Here is a 23,008-nt window from a genome sequence, read left to right as displayed (position 1 = left end):
CTTTCCTCCCCGGGTTTCTGCCGCCGGCCGCTGACCGCACGCCTTGCACCTCTCTCAGGTCTGCTTTCTCCTCTCCGACCTTTGCAGCCGCTGCCGCCATTTCACAGGTGGAAGAGTGGGGCTTAGCGAGGTCAAATGAGGCCCGAAGTCAGGGGCGGCTGCGAGAGCGCAGCGTTGAATCTGGTCAGCGTGTCCCCGAGGCTGATCAAAGTGTGAAAACTCTGGGGAGGGAGCGGATCTAGCCGTGCTCTGAGTTTGGAGCCGGCTTCTCCGGGGCCCAGGGTGAGGCTGCGTCCTAAGGTCCGGGCACGGTGGGCGGGGGCGGGGACGGCAGGGTGCCTGACCCAGAGCAACTGCGGTGAACTCTCTGGGGCGCGGCGAGGCATTAGAAAGTTTTTAAAACAGTTACCCAGGAATTTTGATGTGAAACTCAAAATTCATGTCGTTCGCAGTAGGACAGTTTCAGTGAGCTGCGGAAATTGCAGTTATGGCATCAGCCTGTGTTCCCAACAGTCAAATTCACCTGCCCCAGAAGCAGCTCTTCTCTTTGTTTCTCCCATGGGTGTGGGTTTATTATCTGTTTTTTAAAATTTTGTTTGGGGGTCGATTTCTTAACCTTTACAGCTTGGTTGTTTTTATTGACATTGCAAAGAACAACCTGTTGCAGATCTGATAGAAACATCAGGGATGAGTTTGTTGGTAACAGGGCTTGAGTCATTGTGGGGTAGTTTTCTGGCACGTGTTTACTGCTAACCTGAGGTATTGGGTTGGCCAAAAAGGGTATTTTTTGTTTGTTTGTTTCTCTGTATGATGGCTGTAGTAGCACTTAGTTACAAGCAAAAAATGCTTTTTTTGCTTGTTTAACGTCATTTGAAACAATCTTGTTAGGTTGTATTGTGACAGCTGTCATATCAGCGGGTATTAAAAAAACTTATTAACATTGGTGAATTTTTGTGTAACCATTTTAATATCGAAGATGGAAGAAAATATGCAACATTTTGGAATATTATGCTTAATTATTTCAAGAAAGGTAAAAAGAAACTGAAATTAAAAAAAAAAAAAGGATGGTGTATGGAGAAGGTGCTGTTTTGTGAGAAGTTTCATGCTGGACCATCCACACAGTTGGGTAGACCAGTTGAAGTTGATAGCAGTCAAATGGAAATGTTAACTGAGAGCAAACAGCTTCTACCATGCAAGAGGTAGCTGACATAAAATAGCCAAACAATATAGTTATTGGTGAAAATTAAAAATGTGTGTTTATTTTACAGAAAAAAACCTAAATGGACTTTTTGAGCACTTGCTTATTGGGTGGCCAAGGGGAGAGGTTTAATTTCATTCAAAAATTTTTTTTTTTTAGTTTTCAGAGTATGTTTTGTAAATTTTTTGTTAAATTTATCCCTCAGTATTTTCTTCTGTGTGATATTATTGTAAATGGAATTGCTTTCTTACTTAGATTTTCAGATTGTTTACTGCAAATGTATAGAAATACAATTGATTTTGTATTTTAATCTTAAGTCCTGCAACCTTGCTGGATGCATTTATTAGTTCTAATAGGTTTTTAGTGAATCCCTTAGAGATCGTCTATTTCCTTGGATTTTTCTATATACAAATTCTGTGTTTTGTGAATAGTTTTACTTTTCTTTTTTCATTCTGAGTGTCTCTTATATCATTTTCATACCTAACTGCTTTGGCTAGAACCTCCAGTACAATATTAAATAGTAGTGGTGAGAGCACACATCTTTGTTTTTTTTCCTGATCTTAGGGGCATCCAGTCTTTCATACTTAATACTTTATGAAATAATGATTTTAGCTGTGGATTTTTCATAGATGCCTTTATCAGGTTGAAAGGGTTTGATTAGGAAGTCCCTTTGATTCCTAATTGGTTGACTGTGTTGAATTTTACAAAATGCTTTTTTTGCTTGTTAAAATAATTATGTGGTTTTTTTCTACTAATATGATGTATTATGTTAATTCATTTTCAGATGTTGAGTCATCCTTGCATTACTGGGATAATTACCATATGCATGTGTTTTTAACATAAATGATCAACATGTTATTCTTGAAAGTCTTTCCAGGTGGTGCTCTTGGTTTCAGTATATTCTCACTTACCACTTCCCAGGCACCCAGGCTTGGCTGTGTGGCTGTTACATGAATCAGAAGACCCCTCTCTTGCTGGTGGATACTGAAGTGGTGTGGGTTTTTTTGGTTTTGTTTTTTCTGAATGTCAACACAATAGACAAAGCTGGGATGTCACTTCCCTCACACACAGGTTTTTTGTGCTGGAGGGGTTTTTTGTTTTTAATTGATTTTAGAGAGGAGGAGGAGGAGAAGAGAGAGAGAGAGAAAGAAAGAGAAAGAAACATTGACTTGTTGTTTGACTTATTTATGTATTTGTTGGTTGATTCTTGTATGTGCCTTGATCTGGGATCAAACCCACAACCTTGGTATATTGATTGGGATGACACTAACCAACTGAGCTACTAGGCCAGGACCTGTGCGCATGTGAGTTTTTCAAAGACAAAGTTGAGAGAGGCTTTTTGAGTATAGTATGTACAAGCCACACTGATTTCCCCCTCCTTGAGTTTTTCTGGAGTACCCATTCCTTCATGGGTCATACATATAAGTTCCTTGGCTTATATTTCCTATACTACTCATAACCTACCCCTGTCAATTTTGTACCTACCAATTATACTTCTTATTCCTTATACCTTTTCCCCAGTTCTCCCCCTCCATTTGGTCTCTATTTCTATGATTCTGTTCCTGTTGTAGTTGTTTGCTTAGTTTGCTTTTGTTTTTTTTCGGTTCAGTTGTTGATAGTTGTGAGTTTGTTGTCCTTTTACTGTTCATAGTTTTGATCTTCTTTTTCTTATATAAGCCCTTTTCATATTTCATATAATAAGGGCTTGGTGATGATGAACTTCTTTAACTTGACCTTATCTGGGAAGCACTTTATCTGCCCTTCCATTCTAAATGAAAGCTTTGCTGGAGAGAGTAATCTTGGATGTAGGTCCTTGCCTCTTATGACTTGGAATACTTCTTTCCAGCCCCTTCTTCCCTGCAAGGTTTCTTTTGAGAAATCCGCTGACAGTCTTATGGGAACTCCTTTGTAGGTAACTGTCTCCTTTTCTCTTGCTGCTTTTAAGATTGCTCTCCTTATCTTTTGTCTGGGGTAATGTAATTATGATGTGCCTTGGTGTGTTCCTCCTTGGGTCCAACTTCTTTGGGATTCTCTGAGCTTCCTGGACTTCCTGGAAGTCTATATCCTTTGCCAGATTGGGGAAGTTCTTCATCATTATATTTTCAGATAACTTTTCGACTTCTTGCTCTTTCTCTTCTCCTTCTGGCACCTCTATGATTTGGGTGTTGGGCTGTTTAAAGATTTCCTGCAGGTTCCTAAACCTCTCCTCATTTTTTTGAATTATTGTTTTTTCATTCTGTTCTGGTCGAATGTTTCTTTCTTTCTTCTGCTCCAACCATTGATTTGAGTCCTGGTTTCCTTCCTTTTACTGTTGGTTTCCTGTATATTTTTCTTTATTTTATTTTGTATTGCCTTCACCTCTTCCTTTATTTGACATCCATACTTGATCATTTTTGTGAGCATCCTGATTACCAGTGTTTTAAACTCTGCATCTGATAGATTGGCTATCTCACCGTTGCTTAGTTCTTTTTCTGGAGTTTTGCTCTGCTCCTTCATTTGGGCCATATTTCTTTGTCTCAGCCCACCTGTTACATTGTAAGGAGTGGAGGCTTAGGTATTCTCCAGGTGTGGCAACCCATGTGGTTATGTTATCACACTGTGTGTGGGGGAGGGGTCAGAGAGGGAACAATGCCTCCTGCTCAGCCCTTGGCCAGCTTTCAGTCACTTTGCCCGCTACCCACAAGCTAATTGACTATTTCTGTTGCTGATTCCCAGGTGGGTGGCTTTGTGTATGTTCTTGGACCCTGTGGGTCCCTCCAATGGACTCTCCTATGAGACTGGGAGTTTATCTTGCTGCCACAACCCCCACAGGTTTTTACAGCCAGATGTTTTGAGGCTTTATTTCCCCACGTGGGGATCCTGGGTTGCATGGTCTGTCTCACTCCCCAGCTGTTCCTCCCAGTTTATCCACATTGAATGTGGGACCACCCAGTCTGCCAGTCATGGTCTCACCCACCTGTTCTGGCAGCTGCCACCTTGCTGTGTGTCCTTTCTGCTTCAGCTACTCATTTCTGTTCCTCCTACCAGTCTGGATGAATGTTTTTTCTTCAACTCATTGGTTGTTGGACTATTGTACAGTTTGACTTTCTGGAAATTCTGGTTGTTTTTGTTTTTAAATTTGTTGTTGTCTTTCTTTTGGTTGTGTGAGGATACAAAGTGTATCTACTTATGCCTCCATCTTGACCAGAAGTGCAGGAATGGACTTCTGATGCTTATATCAACGTAGATAAAATTGTACATGGTACAGTATGGAGGTTATGATTCCACTTATATGAATGTTGAGAAAATGCCAGTAAATCTATAGAGAGCAGATCAGTAGTTGCCTGTGTGGTTGAGGGACTGACTGAGAAGGATCACAAAAGAACTTTGGGGGGTGATGGAAATGCTCTTTATCTTGGTAAGGATGTGGGTATGTTTTTTTAAAAACTCATTTAATTGTACACTTAAGATCTGGTCACTTCACTAAATGAAAGTGAATCTCATTTAAAATGTTACAGCAATAAAAGTCATGTTGACAGCAGTCTGGATCTTCACCCCAGTCTGCCCACCCTCAGTTCCATGCAGTTTTAACTCTTCTTGCCCGTTGCCTATGTCCTCATTTCAGGGCCAGGCCTCAATTTGGGGGCTGCTTCATCACCCCCTATTTCTACCTCCTGTTCAATTCCATCCTAAGGGGTTTCAGATAAAGGGTCATCTGGGCTAGTTGAGCAGAAATGTGCACACTCTATTAGCTGCTTCCCAGGGAGTCCAAAGATGCCACTGGCTTCTGGGTGGGGTGGCTCCAGGGTCTCTGGCAATGCCTTAAGGACCCACTCATTCTCTGTCTCTTGGCTCTGCTTCCTTTGGGGCTACTTCCATTTCGGGCAGGAGAGGAGTTGGCTGCCAGTGGCCCCAGACTGACATCCATTGCCTCACCCACTCAGGATAGAGTTTCCTATTGCTTTGAAATCTTGGGCTGAGTTGGTAAGCCAGAGTTGGGTCTCAGGCTTTTCCTGGATGTGATCTCTGAGATCAGGGGAAGGAATATAAAATGTGCAATGATTGGCTCAGGTCTGGGTCACAGGTGAATCCCTGGACCTGCAGGGTGGGGGTATGGTTGCCGATCAGCTCCACTCACCACCTGGGCTGAATCGAGGGCCCAAAGACAACCTGGAGCAGAGAAAAGAAGGCTGGGTTGGCAAAGCCCACAATGTCCCCTTGTGGTCCTGGTGACACATTAGCATATGCTCCTGAATGACTTGAAAGACCCTCTAGGGGACCCTTGAAAAATCCCTTCATTGCTGAGCACAAAAACAAAACAAAGCAAAAAACAAACATAGGAAGAAAGATACATGCAATGGGATAGTGTCATGCTTAAAAAACCCTCCAAGACCCATGTGGCTCAGTTGGTTGGTTGTTGTCCCACAAAGCAAGGGGTCACTGGTTCAACATCTGATGTTTCTCTTCCTCTCTCCTTCCCTCTTTCCTCCCTCTCTCAAAAAGCAAAACAAAACAAAAAACCCAAGACCAAAGTTGAATGGTGTATTTTCTATGGGTACACATATAAGCATGTTAAACAAATTTTCTTTAGGGTCAGGAAGGCACCTATTAAATTTATTTTAGTGTTTACCTCTGGAAAGGTGGAGAGGAGACTGGAATGAGGTATCAAGAGGGCTTTGGCTTTATGTATACTGGACTAGTACTCTGGTTTCTCTTCAGAGTGTATAAACCTTTCACCTTTTTTATATGTACTGGACTAAATCCTAAAATTTAATTACAAGTAATTTATGTAATTACTTGTAATTTATGTAATTAATAAAACACTGTTTTTGATGTATAGTTTTTAGTTTTGACAAATGCATAAAGTCATGCCACTACCACAACAATCATGATAAAGAACAGTTTTATCACCTCCAAAATATTCCTTGTATTAGTGGCATGGGATCAAAAGTATACCTATTTTTGTCATGTCAGCAAAAAAAATTTTTTTGGAGTGCCCCAGAAGTTTAGTAATTAGTTTTTGTGTGCCATGAGGTTGAAAAGTCACTGCCGTAGGGCAAATACCTATCAGTGGGATTGTTGGATCATTGGAGAAATGCATGTTGACCTTTATAAGAAAATATACACTGGTTTCCACAATGCCTATGCCATTTTTAAAAAATGTATTTATATTTTTTAAAGATATTATTTATTTATTTTTAGACATAGGGGAAGGAAGGGTAAAAGTAGGGGAGAAAAGCACTGATGTGTGAGAGAAACAGTGATCGGAGACCTCTCACACACCCCGACGGGGGACCTGGCCCACAACCCAGGCATGAGCCCTGACTGGGAACCCTCTGGGCCATGCTGCTCAGGGCACCTGTACCATTTTTCATTCCCACCAGCATCGTATGAGAGCTCAGGTTGCTCTGCTACTTCACCAGCTCTTCACCTTCAGTGATGTTATTTTAGCCATTCCAGTAAGTGTGTAGTGGTTTCTATTTGTGGTTTATTTTTTTTTTTAATTTTGAACTAATTTCAGACCTACTGCAAAAATAGCATTGAGTGTTCCTATGTATACTCTTTACTCATCAGCACCCCTAATATCAACGTATGTAATCATGGTACATTTATTGAAAGAAATTAACATTGGTGCCATTCTATTAACTAACTACAGACCTTTCAGGTTTCCATTGTTTTCCACTAGTGTTCCTTTTTGATTCCAGGATCCAGGCTGGGACCCCATGTTGCAGGTGGTCTTCCTATCTCCTTGGTCTCCTCCATAGGTGACACTTCCTCAGTCTTCATGACTCTGCCTTTTATGACATGGACACTTTTGAAGAGTACTTGTCAGGTATTTTGTGGTATGTCCTTCAATTTAAATTTTTCTGATGTTTTTTCATAGTTAATTAGACTGCGATTATGGATTTTGGGGGAGAATACCATACCAGGTATTCTTATTGCTACCGGGTGTATTCTGGGTACCAGTGTGCTTATTGCTACCGAGGTGTCACTGCTTCTAGGCCCTCTCAGCAGAGTTGGGGGATTTTAGGTATGTCGTCTAAACATGCATATGCATATATCTGTATTTCTGTATGCCCATGTATATGCTTTAAAAAAGGAGATCACACTGATGTTTCTGACTCCAGTCTAGCACCATAGGATTTGTTCTAGTGTACCTCCTTGCTTTTCTTCTCTTAGTCAGTGAAAAACCCGTCTCTCTCATTATTTCTGATACATTTATTTATTTGTTCAATCCTGCATTTGAAATTGTTTCAGAATTCATAGCCTGTATCTGTTTGAGGAACATCATTGTCAACCAGAGTATTTCTCTTCACCTCTTTTTTCTTTAGTCTTATAGTATCTGGTCAAAATATCATCTTAGCTCCTTTCTTCTTCATCAGTTTCAGTGTGGGTGACCCACTCATTTATAAACACTCATTTGTCACATAGTGCATTCCATCTCAATTCCATGACCTTATGGGCAATTTCTAAATAGTTTCATAAAGTAAAATTTACTCTGTGTGGTGTACAAAGCTATAACTTTCAAACTGATTTTGCATCATTGAACCAGCCTTGCATTCCTGAGATAAGCTCCATTTAGTTGTGATTTATTACGATTTTAATGTATTGCTAGGTCAAATCTGCTAATTATTTGTTGAGGAGTTTCATGTCAATGTTCATGTGGTATATTGGTCTATAATTTTCTTTTCTTGTAAAGCCTTTCTCTGGGTTTGGTATCAGGATAAATCTGTTCTCATATAGTGAATTGGGAAGTACCTCTCCTGTTTTATTTTCCTAAAAAGGTTGTGTAGAATTGATAAGATTTCTTCCTTTATTGTTTGATAGAATTCACTAGTGAAACCATATGGGCATGAAACTTCCTTTGTTGGAAGGCTTTCATGACATATTCCATCTCTGATCCATTTAGCACTACTTACTTTATTTTTTTCTTGAGTTGAGCTTTGGTAGTTTGCTATAAAGCTAGACATATATTTATGTTTACAACTCAACAATCCAGCTCCTAGATGTTTACCCAAGTGAATTGAAAACTTATGTTCATACCAAAACCTTTTAATTCAGAAGTTCATGGCAAGTTGTAGGACACACTAATAGGAATATCTGAGAATGGCAACCGCTTGGTGTCAATTCCTAGGGCTTCAAGACGAGGTACCCTCGAGGTACGAGACACCCTAGCCTTCAGCCACTACTGGACACCTGACCCAGGATGGCCTACACAGAAGAGTACCCCGTTTGCTTGGGCCAATCAGAGACCTTTTATAGAATTTGGAACCTGGGTGGCTTCCCTGTAATGGGCAGACTCGGTGTTGTGGGTGGCGGTGGTGGTGGGGAGCCATGTTTTCTGCCATGTGGTTGCAGGAAACAGAGGAACCTGGGGGAATATAATAGATTAGGCACAAGGAAGGAGACTGGGAGAGAGATTTGAACCAAAGATTTGTTCCCAAACTTCCCTGTGCATTCCTGCCCTGAGCTCTGGGACACATCCTAGGCCAGATTCTTTTAGGAAAAGTCGAGTCAGGTTTCTATTACTTGCAGCAGAGAGTGTTCTAATGCTCAAATGTGTCTCCTTGACAATTTGTTTCTTTCCAGAGAGGAGAGTTTTCCCATATCACCGCCACTCTCTCTCAGCTGGCTTCCTCCTTCTTAGTGTAAGTGGTGAGCTACTGTGGTGAAACCGTGCCGCACAGCTCCTCACTTTTATCTTTCATAGAGTGAGATAAATCCACCCTGACTTCCTGCAGGGAGGATCTTGCCTGGAAGAGGATACTCAAAGGGCCACCTGGACTAGGATGTCGTAGGTGGGGACACTTAGCCCAGAGGTCATCTGACTTTTGGGCTAAGATACATCAAAGAGTGACAATGACAGTTGGGATAAAGATTTGGGATTTTTGTCTTCCGAGGAGCAAAAATCAAACTGGTGTTACCTTGAAAGTGTTAAAATGTTCTTGAGCTATTATTATTATTATTTTAGACTTTAGACTTTATTGATTTATTTTGCTTTTTAAAAAATTATATTTTATTGATTATGCTATCACAGTTGTTTCAAATTTTACCCCTTTGTCCCCCTCCACCCAGCAACCCCTACTTCCTCAAGCTATCCCCACACCATTGTTCATGTCCATGAGTCATGCATGTAAGTTCTGTGGCTTCTCCATTTCCTATACTGTATTTTACATCCCCGTGGCTATTCTGTAATTACCTATTTGTACTTCTTAATCCCCTCACCTCTTCACCTACTCCCCCACACCTGCCTCCATCTGGCACCCATCTCAAAATGCTCTCCATATTCATGATTCTGCCTCTGTTCTTCTTGTTTGCTTAGTTTGTTTTTTAGATTCAATTGTTGATAGATGTATATTTATTGCCATTTTATTCATAGTTTTGATTAAAAAAATAAGTTTCTTTAACATTTTATATAATAGTGGTTTGGTGATGATGAACTCCTTTAGTTTTTTTCTTGTATGGGAAGCTCTTTATCTGCCCTTTGATTCTAAATGATAGCTTTGCTGGGTGGAGCAATTTTGACTGTAGGCCCCTGCTTTTCATGACTTTGAATATTTCTTGCCAACCCCTTCTAGCCTGCAAAGTTTCTTTTGAGAAACTGACAGTGTTATGGGAACTCCCCTATAGGTAACTAACTGTTTTTCTCTTGCTGCTTTAAAGATTCTCTATCATTAACCTTTGGCATTTTAATTATGATGTGTCTTGGAGTGGGCCTTTTTTCACTCATCTTGTTTGGGACTCTCTGTATTTCCTGGATTTGCTTGTTTGTTTCCTTCACCAAACTAGTGAAGTTTTCTTTATTTTTTCAAACAGATTTCCAGTTACTTGCTCTTTCTCTTCTCCTTCTGGCGCTCTGATGATGCGAATGTCGGAACACGTTCAGTTGTCTCAGAGGCTGCTTACACTATCTTCGTTTGTGTTCTCTTTTTTCTTCTTGTTCTGATTGGTTGATTTTTGGTTCCTTATATTCCAAGTCATTGATCTGATTCTCAGCTTCTTCCACTTTACTGTTGTTTCCCTGTGATTTATTCTTTATTTCAATTAGTGTATCCTTTGTTTCTGATTGGATATTTGTTATGGTTTTGAGGACCTCACTAAGTTCCTTGAGCATCCTTATAACTAGTGTTTTGAACTCTGCATCTAATAGATTTCTTATTTCCATTATGTTTTGTTCTTTTCCTGGAGTTTTGATTTGTGCTTTCATTTGGGCCCTGTTTCTTTGTCTCCTTGTTTTGGCAGCTTCCCTGTGTTTGTTTCTATGTATGAGGTAGAGCTGCTTTGACTTCGTGTCTTGGTAGTGTGGCCTAGTGTAGTAGATGTCCCTTAAGGTCCAGTGGCACAGCCTCCTCTGTCACGGAAGCTGGGTACATGAGGTGCACTCTTCGTGTGGACTTGAGATGCACTCTCCTCTTGTGGTATTGATTGATGTTGGCAGGCAAATGGAAGTGATATACCCAGGCCAGTCAGCTGCACATGATAGGGGACTCAAAAGTTGGAAAATTTTAGTTTAAGTAATAGCTAATAAGCTTAGTAATCAATGCATGTAAAAGCTATTGTTTTAGGAACTGAAGGTATGACCCACCTTGACTCTAGGAGACCATAAGCAGCTCCACCTTTGTGTCTCCGGAGGACTACAAGCAATTCAAGATGATATTTGAGCCATTGTACTCCAGAGTGAGAGGACCACTGCCCAGGGTGAGAACGCTGCAGTTTTTTTAATTCACTTAACTTTTCCCTGAATTCCAAAACCCTTATCTACACTTTGTTCTTTTTATAAAATGGCCCATTTTAAAATGGAATTCGAGATGATCTGTTAGGGTACATATCTGTTATTTTCTCAGATCTCTGGCCATCTGAATAAAGCGCCTATAGATTCAACTCCTGTCTCCACTTACTGGGTCTGGTAGGTGACAGGCAGCACAAACATCAGCTTTTCTGGTTTCACAAGGACTGGCTGTGACCACTGACCACCATCCTCCACACTCCACCCTCTGTGGAGGACCAGGTGTGCAGGGCAGGGTGGAGTTGCTCTGATGTGGTCTGTAGCTGTCCACTGGCTGTACAGGGTCTGAGGTTTCCTGGATGGTGCAGGCCACGGTCAGTCCCAACCTGTGCTCAGGCATGGGGCCACTCTGCATGAGCTATAAAACAATCTGAGGTGGCTGCTACTTGGGCTGGGCTTGGAGATTCCCAGGCAAAGCTAAGCTGTGAATCTAGGCTGGCTGCTACTAGTTCTGTGCGTGGGGCCACTTAGCAAGAGGTACAAGGGCTGGGGGCTCACTGAGGTCCGCTGCTACTTGTCTGAGAGGATTTAGGAAGTTACGAAGCATGAGCCAAGACCAGCCATTCATATGGAAAATTCAGTCAGCATTTGGGTGGACCCATAAGTTGGGTGGGATGGAGTCTCAGGGGATCTTCAAGGCAGGGCAAACAGTGTTAGCCTTGTTGATGGAGTCTCAGATATGGCGCCCACCTACCAGCTCTGTGGCTTTGTTGGGGGAGGGCTCAAAAGAAGGACAGTGGCTTCTGCCTACCTTTCTATCTGGGAGAAAGCTGTCCCCTGGCCCTCACCTTGATGCCAGACACTTCAGTTTCTCCCTGTGGTCCACTGGTGCCCGTCAGACGGCTACACCTGTGCCTGAGTTCAGAGAGAATGAGTCTGAGTAACTCTTTGGGGTTCTTTAAGGGGAACTGCTTGGGACTCCAGAAGTTTCTTCCACTGACTCAATCCGCGCTGAATCCCCAGATGTTATAGGGACTTATCTTCTTGGCACTGGAACCTTGGATGTGGAGGCCTGATGTTGGGCTGAGACTCCTTGCTCCCAAGATATCCCTCCTGAGTTTTTATTCACCTCACGTGGATGTGGGACCAGCCCATTCCACATCTCTGCCCCTCCTGCTCGTTTGGATGGATGTGGTGTCTTTATTTCTGCAGTTGGCAGACTTCCATTCAGCTCAATTTCTGATGGTTCTGAGTTGTGATTGTTCTATATGTTAACTGTGATTTTGATGTGGTTGTTCAAGAGTTGTGCCGTGTTTACCTGTGCTGCCATCTGGACTGGAAGTCAAGAGCTCTTATTATTGTTGTCATCAGTATTATTGTCATAACTGGACTTAACTGTGGAGCCACTTTAGGTGGAATCAAATTAGACTTTGTCTCTTGCTGAAATAATTAAGGAGACTAGAGTTATTTTTACCTCTTTATTAATAGAATTTTTTTAAACTAAAGAAAAATGATTATCTCTTGGTTTTCTAAGTAGCATAGAGTCTTATTTAAATAAATAGTTGAATGTACTGTGGGGACGAACATATCTGTTCCACATTCTCTAGGGGGAAAATTATATCCTTGTTTTTTGTCCAATTTCCTTTGCTGACAATAGGGATTCAAGTGTAAGAAAGCCTGCACAAAGGATCTTGGTGACCTCCTGTCCGCATGCAAGCCACTAGGTGCCACAAATGATGTGAAGTTGAACTTGGCCTTGGTTACCTGAGAAAATGTGGATTTATAATTCCAGTGCTGGATAAGTGAGGTTTAGGAGCTTGAAGGAAACCTATAAGCTTTTGGTGCTGATTGCTTCAGCTGCTGGGATGCTGATGATTCACATACTTTTAAAAAATCTTGGAAACCTGCTAAAGGAGGAATTCCAAAGCATATTCTTTTTCTTGACAAATTTGCCCTCTGAGAGGCTTAATGAGGCACAATTTTATTTGGTACTTTTCCTGAGGGTAGTGCATGTTCCTCTTTATTTCTGAATACTTTCTTCCTTAAAGAAATTGCAGAAGCTAGGAATAGGCAATTCACAGAGGAAGAAAAGCAAATAGCCAATAAACATGAAAAGATGTTCAATCGAATAAATGCAAATGGAAGCAATGAGATATTTTTCCTCCAGCCATGTAAGAACATATTCCATAAAGGCTGATGATAAGCCCCAGAATTGCAGAGAAACCTAGCACTTTTTATCTGTCGCTGAGCTTCAGTGTTTAAGCTGCTCCCTGTGCCTCAGAAACCAGACCACCAGGCACTCACTCATCTTAAAGACCTGGCTGATCCTTTGTGAGGATGAAGACCAAGGTCATTTACTGAAGCTCGATCAGGACAGAGACAAGAAATGACCTAATGCCCACCAGCAGGGACGCAGTAGACAGATGACACGTCTGGCTCTCTCTGGAGTGGGGGACAGGTGCTCAGAAGGAGGGGCAGAACTTTGTATGCGAATGTGGGCATGTTGTGATGTACTGGCAAATAAAACAGTTACAAACCTTGCGTAGTATGATTCTGTCTCCATAGAAAATCTGTATGTGTGTTTGAAAAAGTAGTCTTGTCAGTCACAAAAGCACAAATAACGCATGATTCCACTTATATGAGGTACCTGGAGGAGTCAAATCTACAGAAACAGCAAGTGATGGTTGCCAGGGGCTGGCAGAGGGGAGAATGGAGAGTTAGTGCTCAGTGGGAACGGGGTTTCCCTTGGGAAGGTGAGAAGGTTCTGGAGATGGATGGATGGATGGTGGTAATAGCTGTACAACAGTGTGAATGTACTTAATGCCGCTGAAAATAGTTAAAATGATAAATTTTATATTATGCACATTTTACCACAATAATTTTTTTTGAAGCAGCCAGGATATTTGCAAAATAAAGTGTTATTCTCTGTGTCATCAGTCTTTGTTGTTGTTTTTTTTACAATGAACATTCATTACTTTTATATTCTGTGAGCCCATCTTGGCCAACCAGTGAGCTGTGGATTCATTGAATACCTCTATTTCCATTAAAATTTAAAAATGTTATTATGTAGACCTGGAACCTGCCCCCACACTTTACTTCAGGTGTTGCTGTTTGAAAACTGTTTCTTAAGAAGCTACGTGTATTTCGTGCTACTCTCCCTTACCCCTTTCATCCCTACCCTATATTTTCCTACAAGAATGGTTGAAGGGCCAGACTCGGGGCATGGGTCCTGCCACCTTGTAGAACATCAGTTTTGGCCCATGCAACCAGCTCTTAACCACAGTGGGCACCAGAGGAGTTCGTGGGACAGGTAGAGGACATTCTGGAGGCAGTCCATGGGCACCAGCTTGGCACCGGCAGCCCCAAAGACCAGCCACCAAACTCCTCACCCCCATTTCCTGCCCCCACTTCCCACCCCTACCCTCCCTGCTCTGGAATCAGGGCTTCAGAGAGGTGGTGATTGGCTGATCTTGGTCATGTGCCTGTCCATGCTTGCAGAGAGCAGAACAGAGTGTCAATTAGTAGACCTCTGGACTTCTCATAATGGCAAAGGGCAAAGCAATCGCAAAAGGAAACCGAGGCATGGAACATTTTTACAAGCTGTTCCTTCTGCCTCCAAACCTTTGCCTGATTAGCTCCTTGTTATTTACTTCTCAGCCTGAAGGCCACCTATGCAGGCTTTGGCCACCCTGGTGCATCCCTCTGCCCGGCCACCTGAGATCCCTCCATCCTGATCCCGTGGTTTATTTTCTGCACTTATCTTCCCTTCAGGGTGCTGTGCTCCCTTATCTACCTGCATGTTTAGAGTCATGTCTCCTTAGTCAGGTGCAGTGGCCATAACAACACCACAGACAGGGCCTAAACGATGGAAATGCCTTCCTGCACAGTTTTGGAGCCTGGAAGTCCTAGATCAAGGTGTCAGAGGTTTGATTTCTTGACACCTCTCTCCTTGGGTTGCAGATGGCTGCCTTCTTATGTTCTCATGTGGCCATTTTTCTCTACATCAGAGATGCTCATGCATCTCTGCCCAAAGTTCCTCTTCCTGTAAAGGCACTGGTCAGATGGGATTAGGGCCCAGCCTAATGGCCTCAGAGTAACCTAATTACCTCTCTAAAGACTCTGTTTTCAACTTTGGCTGGTGTGGTTCAGTGGGTTAAGCACCCGCTTGTGGACTGAAAGGTTGTTGGTTCAATTCCCAGTCAGGGGACATGCCTGGTTGGGAGCTAGTCCCCAGTTGGGGGTGTGCAAGAGGCAACTGAAAAATGCTCCTCACTCCTTTTCCCTCCTTTCTCCTCTAATATTAAAACAAGTCTATCTCCAAATTCTGATCACATTCTGAGGGATTGGAGGTCAGGACACATGGGGTGTCCTCCATTGCTGTATTTCTAAATCTCAAATGTTGCCAGGTGGATACTAAAAGAAGCAGGGAGAGAGGAAGGAGTGAGGAAGGAAGGGTTAATGAGTGTAGGAGCACTGCGGAGTCAAGAGCTGACAGGCGTGCCCAGCTTGGTGATGGTGCTGTCCCTAGCAGCCTGTGAGGCTGAGTGAAGATCAAAATGAGCCTGTAATTACAAGAGGACGGCAGCAAGAGCACAGGGTCCATTGCTAGGGAAGGGCACTGGGGAAGAGGAATTAGGCGTTTATGAGTGCATTTGGACAAGGCGTCAGTTATCTACCCCTGCACGCCAAATCACTGAAAGTTTAGTGGCTTAAAAACCAATACGTATCATCTCGATGTGTATTATCTTTTCTGTGGGTCAGGATGTTGCTTAACTGGGTGCCTGTGATGCAAAGCGACTCATGAGGTTGCAATCAAGGGGCTGTAGTCCTGTCTGAAGGTTCCGCTGTGGGACAGTCCTCTTCCAAGTTCATGCGGTGACCTCCATAGGGGTGGCTGGAGGCCTCTCTAAGTTCTTGCCACGTGGGTCTGCTCACCTAACAGCTCACAGCATGTCTTCCTGAGGAAATAAGCGTGGGAGTGAGGGCAGTCCAAGGCAGGAGCCGTGGTTTTTTGTAAAATAATCTTGGAAGTGACATCCATTGCTTTTGCTATTCATAGAAGAATGTCACTAGGTCCAGCCCACACTCAGGGGGAGGAGAGTGCACAAGAGCATGACTGCCAGGAATCTGGGGTCATTGGGGACCATCGAGGGCCACAGCACCCTGATGCCAGGCTCCGGGGAAAAGCCCAGCTGTGCATTCCCCGTCACACAGAAACTATCACGTCAGCGTCACTGGCAACACCAAGACACTGAGACAGTCTGAATGCTCCTTAACAAGTGTGGCATTCTGTATACACTGGAATAATAAGAAAAAGTTCATAGAAAGTGTGTTATTTGTGTCCTTTGAAAGGCAGACACGAAGGTGGGATTAGATCTGCAAGATGGGGGGAAATGTCTGAGCAGTAAAGGGAGGAAGCCCTCCATTGGCCGGCCTGCAGGCCCGGTGCCAACAGGACCCTGTGAAGGAGGAGTGGGTAGGAAGAGGTTTGCAGGGCAGCACAGTTTCAAGAAATATTTGGCTAGGCTGCCAGGGAGTTCTTGAGTCAACGTCTCTCATTAAAAGAGGCCCACGTCTCACAGTGGTGGACTGGCCTTAGTGCCAGGGCCACACTCGGCCACTGGCTGGGAGCAGCAACCGGAAGGGTGGCCCGGGTGCCGTGCGTTTTCAGGCTGGCGGGTAACCAAACTAGATCCTCACGTATCCAGGTGAGTAAATCTTGAAGTCACGGTGTTGGGTGAAAAAAGCGGGTTGTCAGAGGATAGAAGCAATATGATACCACTTCAGTAAAAGTTTCAAACACACAAAACAATACGATACACTGGTCACGGGCACACAGTGTGCAGTAAAAAAGAAGTATAACAAAGAGGAAGGGAGCATGGGCACCGGACCCAGGCCTGGACACAGAGGGAAGGGGCCCCTGCTGGTGACGCCTAATTCCGAGGGTGCTGGGAGGCAGTCCTGTCCTGCAGGCTGTGCTTTACGGGGTGAGAGTTTTAGATACAGTGAAACAAGGGTGTAGACAGCCCGAGCCGTGCTGTCGTCTGCTTCAACTCCAGTCAGCAGACACCTGCTGACCACCTGCTATGTAGGTGTGAGCAGAGCTGGGGATGGAAGAGGCACGTTAGCACCTCAGGGAAGGAGCTGACAGCCTAAGGATTCAGACAGTCATGAAAACGAGCCTATAACTTACATCCGGGAGGGTGATGCACAGCTCCAGAAGCCTGTTCAAGGTACAGAAAGAGCAGGGAGGAGAGGAAGTTTTATCTCCCTCTGGGAGGGCAGACAGAGGGTAGCTGGCTGGGGTTCTGAAGACTGAATAGGAGTTTTCTTGGAGGGACAGTGGGGGAATGGTTGGTATTTACCTAGTGCCTACTCTGTGCCAAGTACTGTAAGTGCCTTACAGGTATTAATGCTTTTTGTTCTTATCATGACCTAGTAAAGTATGTACTGTTGTACCCCTGTTCATAGATGAGGAAGCCAAGGCTCATAAAGCGAAAGAAAGCTGCTCACATGAGGACTGAGTGGGGGAGCTGGGTCGAGTCCTCGGCAGGTCGACTCCGGAGTCTCTGTGCTGTATCATGTCCGTCTTCCTGCCTGTGGGGTGCTTGGGGTGACTTCCAGTAGGACCTGGATGATCTGGATCAGGGCTGACAAGAAATTCCACTGAACTGCACCACAAAGACATTGTTCTCCTTTTGATTCTTCTCCACTGCTTCTTATGCAATTGAGAAACTTGCTATTTTGATGCCAGTGTGCCTTGGATGCTCTAGACCATTCCTTAAATCTTCCTGGTGGCGACTGACAGAGAGAGAGGATAGAGGAAAGAGGGAGACAGTGGAACGCAGGCAACAGAATGAACCTGCTTCGTTTTGGTTGTAGTTCTACACAGGGTCCAGCAGGAATAATGCCCCCTTCTATTACATAAACATCCTTTATTACAAAATCATAAGCATATAATTCTGCACCATAACAGTATCACCCTCAAGCACACCACGTGACATTTTAGGTGAAATGTTCAAATTGCAAGACATTCACATACCCCACCAATCACAGTCGATGGCGTTACTTCTGCCGGACCCTGTATTTACGATTACTTATTGATGGCTAGAGATCTGGATTTACATTCAAGATAACGAAATAAAATCTCCTTTTGAGAACTGGCTGCTGTGGCTCAGTGGGTTGAGTGCAGGCGTATGAACCAAAATGTCACTGGTTTGATTCCCAGTCAGGACACAGGCCTGGGTTGCAGGCCGCGTCCCCAGCTGGGGGTGCAGGAGAGACAACCACTCCCTGGCGTTTCTCTCCCTCTCTTTCTCTTTTTCCTTCTCTTCCCCTCCTCTAAAAATAAATAAATAAAACCTGAAAATGTTTTTTAAAATTTCCTTTGGAAGTAGGACTACTTAAATAAAACAAAAACGAGTCGATTCAAACACAGTCATTAAGTCCGTGATCTAGAGGTCCGCCGTCCACTGTGGCGGACGAGGGGCCCTGGTGGGTGGGGAGCTCTGGGCTACTCTGCGTTGCCCTGCTGCTCCGCAACCCCCGCCACCGCCTTATCCCCCACGGAGTCCTAGGAGCTCCAACAGGGCCCGGCAACCTCACTGGGAGCCACCTCAGCAGCCGCTTTCACGTCCCACACATGCTTCGTGGGATGCGAGGGACTGTCCCAGTGGCTCCCTAGGCATGGGCTCTGGCCTGGGGTTTCCCGGGTCTGCATCTGTCCCTCTGGACTCAGGCTAACCTCAGCCTGTAACTTTTACTCCTCTGGCGGCAACAAGGTTAAGGAACAAACTTTACCTGTTAACCCACCTCGGGCTTCTGATGTGTTTTACTTCATTAGTATTTTAGTGAGGTGGACTGATTTGGATCGATTGTCCCCCAAAATCAATACACAAATGATTATTGTTTCAGGGCACTTCTGAGTGCCTAGCAAGGCTGAGGGGAGCTTTTGAAAAATTTTAAAGGAATTTATTTATTACTTTTAGAGAGAGAGGAAGGGAGGGAAAAAGAGAGGGAGAGAAACATTGATTAGTTTCCTCTTGCTCTCCCCGAACCAGGGACCTGGCCTGCAACCCAGCCATGTGTCCTGACGGGGAATCGAACCAGCAGCCTGTCGGTTTGCAGGACGATACCCCAACACACTGAGCCACACTAGTCAGGGCCCGGTGGGGGCTTTTTGATTGAAAATTGGAACTGCACTTACCATCCAAGATTACTGTGCTGAGGGTTATGTAAACCAAGGGGGTAACCTGGTGCTCACATTTTTATTGCAATGAAAGACTTTTTCTTTTTTTGAATGGTGCTTTTACGACATACTTACTATCATTGTTCCAGGCCTATAATTTTAAAATAACTGCTCGATACTGAAGGTGAAATGGTTTTACTGCCACAGGTCTATTAACATGGGAAGAACCAGCAATGGCTTGGAGAGCATCTGTGGCTGGATGTGCACAGGCACGCTGAGCCGCAAGATGCGCCTGCAGAAATGGCAGGGCTGGATCAGCGTGGGTGGTCGGAGGCGGGATGGAAGGTGGGGGTGGGGCCTGGACCGCTCACAGTGGGGAGCAGGTGCCGGGCATCAAGCCTGGTCCTCTTGCCCCCGTGGAACAGGGCTCTGAAAGGGGAGGCGCTAGGAAGCTACTTAAACCCACAGCAGCAACCCAGACTCGCCGCCTCATCTCTCAGAGCCCCAGTGGAAACGTTGTGACAAAACGGAATTTACCAGCTTATTTATAGTGTATTCTTATTGTGGTAAAACACACATGACACAAAATTTACCACCTTAGCCATTTTTAAGTGTGTGAATCAGTGGCATTAAGTGCATTCACATGGTTGCGCAACCATCGCCACTGTCCATCTGCCAAACTCTGTTTTTCCCCAACTAAAACTCTGTACCATCAACGGCTAACTCCCCGGTCATTCCTTTCTCCAGCCCCTGGCAGCCACCCTTTTCATTTCTGTCTCCATGTGTTGTAGACCTCTCTGCCTGGTTCTAGGAATTGTATCTCGACCCCTTGTGGCTAAGAGCGAGGGACAACCTTTGGAATGTGAGCTGCAGGAGACAAAGCCTGTCTCTGGTAGCAAATGCTGCCTCAGTTTCCTCTCTCTGCCCTCAAAGCTTGGTCAGGAGTCGGGAGTCGATGACAGGTAAGACCCCTCACAGCGGGGGGCAACCTAAGCCAGACTTGATCACTTAGGAGGCCTTCACGGAAGGACTCGGGGGGGCCATGGGAGTACTGGGGGGGGGCTGCAACAAGAAGCAATGGACTCTCGCCCCCACCCTGCTTTGACATAGCCCGAGTCCCCAGGTTCTTGGGAGAAGCACTTCCTGGCTCCAATCCTTTTAAGCCTGAATACCTGATGGGGAGGGGTGCAGCTCCTTGCCTTGCTAGAGAGTGGCCTGGGGAAAAATTTGGCATCACAAAGACTTGCTGATAAACCTGTGAAATCTGCTCTGCTAAGAGTGCTTTCATTCATATGTTAATGGTTGATCAGGAAACCCTAAAACTCTGTTTCTGATAGACTCTGACTCAGACTAAGCCCTCAGATTTCTTTGAAATGTTATCTACTGTTCAATCCTTGCCACCCAGTATTCCTGTGTATTACAACCCAATAAAAGGCCCTGGAGGAGGGGGCTTGAGGCCTTTTTCTCCTGAGAAACTGGCCACTGCTGGCCTTTGTCTCCTTTGAGAAACTGGCCACTGCTCACTTCTCCCCAAGCAGACCACATCATGTCTCAGTCATGTTCATTCTCATCTGTGGCACACGGGGGGACTTGCGAGGAAAGTTGCCCCCACATCCATGAATTTGGCTATTCTAGGTACTGTGAATAAGCAGAATCATATAGTATTTGTCCTTTTGTGACTGGCTTACTTCACTTAGAATGATGTCCTCAAAGTTCATCCATGTTATAGAATTTATCAGGATGTCCTTCCTTTTTAAGACTGGGTAATATTCCATCGTGTGGACACACCACCTTTTGTTTACCCATTTATCTGTCGATGCACTCGGCTGCTTCTGCCTTTCGGTCATTGTGAATAATGCCGCTGAGAACGTGCGCGTGCAAGTCTTTCCTGAAGTTCCTGCTTTCGGTTCTTCGGGGCAGGTGTACACCTGGAAGTGGGGCTGTTGAGTCATAGGGTAGTTGTGCGCTTAGCTTTTTGAGAGACTGCTGAGCAACTGACCATGGCAGCCGCACACTTTATACTCCTGTCAGCAGTGTGCAACGTCCTGACTTTTCCACATTCTGGGGAACACTTCTTTTTTCTTTCTTTCTTTTCTTTCTTTTCTTTCTTTTCTTTCTTTTCTTTCCTTTCTTTCTTTCTTTCTTTCTTTCTTTCTTTCTTTCTTTCTTTCTTTCTTTCTTTCTTTCTTTCAATAGCCATCCTAATGGATGTAAAGTGGTATCTCATTGTGGGTTTAATATTTTTAGTATTTTAATTCAAATACATTGTAATTCCCTTTCTCTAAAGCTACTTTTCTCTTCTTACCTCCTTTCCTGTCCTTCCCCCATTTTATTTCATAGTTGTTAAACATTAGCTGCCATTCGGAAATGCCGTAGTCACAGGTTTTCATGTTTGTTTCTACCCAAATGGCTGGAGTTTTAAAAACATCATTTGAGAACATGAATTTTAATGCACATGAGAGAATAGCCTTTTAGAAGACATTGTCTTGCAAGGCTCATCTGCTGGGGCCCAGAAGAAATGTTACAAAGCATGCGTAGGATGTGCTCTGTGCAGGCAGAAACTGGCTCCCAGATGCAGACAGAGCTGGCCTCTCACCGCTGGCTCGACTGAGTAGCTGGCCCCGGGTGCTTGGGCCGCGGGGGTCAGTCAGTGCACCCACATGCTGGAGGGGCGCTCACAGGGCTGCTCACAGCGCCCCACATACACTCTGGCTCTCCCTGTTGACTGCAGTTTTGGCAGGACAGAGGAAGAGTAGAAATTAGCTCCAGGAAGAGTGGAAATGTCCCGGAGAAACAAAGGAGCTGGGTGGAGCTAGTCCCATGGGATCGGGAAGCTCAGGATAAGAATTTTAAAGTCTCTTCTGGAGCATTTTTAAATTCACTTTGTGTGTTAAATACATGAGCTGCGGACTGGGAGGCAGGTGACCATGTAGGAGGCTTCTGCAGAGGTCCACGAGGCAGAGGATGGTGGCTGGGACTGGGAGACGGCTGCGGTGATGGAGGGGAGCAGTTTGAGATACACGTGCGGACTAACTACCAGGACTTAGTGATGGATGGTGTGGGGGGATCGGAGTGCGGGCTACTGACTCAGTAAGTGATTTGTCCATGATCTGAACTGGGTACAGTGGGCAGGTGCAGACAGTGGGAGGTGCCTGGCCTGGAGCTCAGGGGGTACAATGAAGGGTTTGCCCTCCTGGGAAGTACCTGCACATACCCAGGTACCCAGGAGGTACCTGGGCAGGGTGGTCGTAGGACCTTGATTCAGTTTTACTTGCCAAAGCCACTCTTTAGCCTTTGACCTTCAAATAAACTTTAACTATTTGAAATCAATAAAGACAATCACCACCATCCAACTCAGCATCCTTATGTAGTGTCCGGCAACCAGCTGGGTGCGAGAGGGCTTAAGTTTGTATCTGCGTGTGGGCAAATGATGGAGTGGGTGGGGGAATCTCTCCAGTGGCAGCGGCCTCCTCTGTGTCCAAAGCAGCCTCAGGGCATGCAGCTGGTGAGTGGGAAATGGCAGCAACCCCCTATTCTGGACAGGGATTAATGTGGGACACCGCTGCGCCCCTTACTTCTCCCTTCTACTTGGCCTCAACTCCTCATTCCTGAAAGAGGTTGCAGAAGGAAGGCCTCGATGGCCTACAGCCCGCCTCTCATGGGACACACACGTGAGTGACGGTGTCTTTGCTTCTTCCTAACCAGGAAGTCCAGTTTCCCCCCAGCAGGACCCCGATCCCCGCCTGGGCCCCTCTGCCCTGCTTCTCCCTCATCTATCCCACCCACCCATACTTTCTCAGGGTCTATTAATTGCATCATTCTCTTTCACTACGAATTCTCCACTAGTTGGAAGATTACGGGTTGGGCAGGACAGAACCGCTTTGATACAGTTCGTGTTGACACAGGATGTTTGTTG

At 44.7% G+C, this 23,008-nt stretch overlaps 1 long non-coding RNA gene across 2 annotated transcripts; it reads left to right on the top strand.

The window, feature by feature from the left end:
* The first annotated feature begins 11 nt into the window (after positions 1-11).
* Positions 12-13,135, top strand: LOC119044681 (uncharacterized). 2 transcript variants are annotated; one of them, XR_008392533.1, is made up of 4 exons: positions 12-282; positions 6,562-6,636; positions 6,883-7,020; positions 10,775-13,135. It is a non-coding gene; the product is annotated as an uncharacterized LOC119044681 (long non-coding RNA). The 2 variants fall into 2 exon arrangements; XR_008392534.1 differs by lacking the exon at positions 6,562-6,636.
* Positions 13,136-23,008: the final 9,873 nt, after the last annotated feature.

The sequence above is a fragment of the Artibeus jamaicensis genome, unplaced genomic scaffold (genome assembly GCF_021234435.1).
Source record: "Artibeus jamaicensis isolate MK-2021 breed Jamaican fruit bat unplaced genomic scaffold, CSHL_Jam_final contig_589, whole genome shotgun sequence".
NCBI classification, from domain to species: Eukaryota; Metazoa; Chordata; class Mammalia; order Chiroptera; family Phyllostomidae; genus Artibeus; species Artibeus jamaicensis.
This window is presented reverse-complemented; position numbering and strand designations above follow the sequence as displayed.